The sequence below is a fragment of the Lepisosteus oculatus genome, chromosome 14 (assembly GCF_040954835.1).
Source record: "Lepisosteus oculatus isolate fLepOcu1 chromosome 14, fLepOcu1.hap2, whole genome shotgun sequence".
Lineage (NCBI taxonomy): Eukaryota > Metazoa > Chordata > Actinopteri > Semionotiformes > Lepisosteidae > Lepisosteus > Lepisosteus oculatus.
In genome coordinates, this window is record NC_090709.1 from 9552478 (window position 1) to 9555385 (window position 2908).

The following is a 2908-nucleotide window of genomic DNA, read 5'->3' on the forward strand; positions in this document are numbered from 1 at the left end:
CAGGATAATGTAAATTTACTATGTAAGGCGTTTAAAGGTCGAGGAGAGGTTGGGAAAGCCCCTGAAACCCAGCGCTGGAAACGTTGTCCGTCTCCACCTGGTATAGAATGCGCTCTTTACACGTCATTCACAGGCGTCACGTTACTCGGGCAACGGTGGTACGCTTATCCTCGGTGGGCAAGTTGATGTAATTCAGTAAAGCTGGAAAAGATACTCAGACACGTTAATTTATCACCTGCATATATTAACAAAGTTATTTTAGATGGACTTGCAGAACTATATCTCTAAGCATTTAAGTTCCAATGTTAGATTTAAGGCGTTTGATATTATGTTATACTGTGCAAGATGTAATGTGGAAGTTGACTGTTTACATTTGATCTGTTAGTAAAACTGGCTAGATATCGCAATCACAAAACAAAACGGCCCATTGATACCCCCTCCTTTAACGCTTATAAAATGGAACTGCAATATCACTTAAACTGTATTATGAAGATGAAAAATAACAATGTTAAAAAAAACAATAGATGTATATAAAACTGATTTATAATAACCTCTAGCTGCGTATTGCTTTGTGTGTGTGTGTGTATTTTTTTTGTTCACATATTTTTTGGATATCTTTCCTCCCTTTGTTTGTTTGTCTCTCTCTGGGCTGCAGAACCCAACGGCATACCCAGTCGCGTCCTCAGAGCCTGCGCCAATCAACTGGCGGGTGTATTCACAGACATTTTCAACATGTCTCTGGCCCAAGCCGTAGTCCCCACCTGCTTCAAGACAACCACCATCATCCCAATACCAAAGAAAACCACAGTGACATGTCTTAATGACTACCGACCAGTGGCACTAACACCTGTCATCTTGAAGTGCTTCGAGAGGCTGGTCATGAAGCACATTAAGGACACCATCCCAAACACAGTGGACCCGTACCAGTTTGCCAACCGGTCCAACAGATCCACAGATGACGCAATCTCCATTGCCACACACACGGCCCTATCCCATCTGGACAAAAAGAACACATACACAAGACTACTATTCATCGACTTCAGCTCAGCTTTTAACACTATCATCCCAGAGAAACTAGTCAAGAAACTCAGTGCACTTGGTCTCAACACCACCCTCTGCAACTGGATTCGGGACTTTCTGACAGGCAGACCTCAGGCTGTCAGGCTTGGAAACCACACCTCTGGCACACTAACTCTGGGTGTGTGCTTAGTCCATTGCTCTACTCCCTCTATACCCACGACTGTAAGGCCAAACACAACACCAACTCCGTCATCAAGTTTGCCGATGACACCACAGTTGTAGGTCTGATCACAGACAATGATGAGAGGGCCTACAGGGAGGAGGTCAATCTCCTTACAACATGGTGTGATGACAACAACCTCACCCTCAATGTCAGCAAAACCAAGGAGCTGATCGTTGATTTCAGGAAACTGCAAACCGGACATGCCCCTATCCACATCAACGGGACTGAAGTGGAAGGGGTCAGTTACTTTAAATTCCTTGGTGTCCATATCACCGAGGACCTCACATGGTCTCTCAACACCACCTGTCTGATCAAGAAAGCGCAACAGCGCCTGTACTTCCTAAGACGGTTGAAGAAGGCTAAGATATGTCCCCAGATCCTCACTAACTTTTACAGATGCACTACAGAAAGCACACTGACAGGCTGCATCACAGTGTGGTATGGCAACTGCAGTGCTGCTTACCGCAAATCCCTACAGCGGGTGGTGAAAACTGCCCAGTCCATCACTGGGGTTACCCTCCCATCTATCCAGGACATTTATGACAGACGGTGCTTGAGGAAAGCTCTAAGCATAATCAAAGACCCCACACACCCCAGCGACAGACTTTATGATCTGCTACCATCTGGAAAATGGTACCGGAGCATTCGGGCCCGGACTACCAGACTCAGAGACAGTTTTTACCCCTGCACTATCAAACTGTTAAATTCCCAGCCTCTCTCACTCTCACCTCACCTCTCACCTATGATCTGAACCTCACAGTGCCTTATTTCTTTCTTTCTTACCAAAAACCCAAACACACATTGAAAATCTACCTCTACCATACATGTCAAAAGCTCACTCCCCATAATTTCTATCCCTTTATTTTATTCTGTTGATGCATATTTTTGCAAATAACCTGTTACTTTACCTGTTTTGCACATTACCTGTTGTTGGTTTTTTGCACATTGCCTGTTGTTGTTTTTTTGCACATCGTCTGTTGTTTTTTGCACACTGCCTGTTGTCTCTGTCTTTCTTTTGCTATACAATTGTATTGTTGTTGTTGTTTTCTTATGTCCGAGAGCTAGCTAAATAGCATTTTGTTATACCATATACCATTTATATGAGTGTAATGACAATAAACTTGAACTTGACTTGACTTGACTTGATTTGATGCTGAACTAAAGTTTGAAAATAAGAACTCACTGCCTCATTTTTTTCCGGGTTTTCATGGGTTAATGACTTGTCAGAACGTCTGAGCATCTTATGGGTCGCTTGGAGGTGTTGTGTTACAGTGCGTAAAAAAGCTTGGAGACACCCAGATGTGCCTGAACACATCTAACAGTCACGTCTCATTTACTTATATCTTCATGTGCCTTAATTTCAGTTCCCTTTCTTTCTACAAGATGCTTACCTCAGAAGGGGGGCACAAGTGTCAGTACTGGGAGTCTGGTGTCCTGTGTGTGTCCTGTGTGTGTCCTCTGTAATGGACTGGTGTCCTGTCCAGTGCGTGTCCTGTGATGGACTGGTGTCTTCTCCAGGGTGTACCCCGCCCTGTGCCCGTTGAATGCAGGAGAGGCTCTGGCTCCCCCGCGAGACGATTTGATTTTGGAAAGACAAAGTTCTAGAAGCTGATCGAAGATCCTGAAGAGTGCTTGAGCTGGTATTGCTCTAGGTTGAGCCTAGGG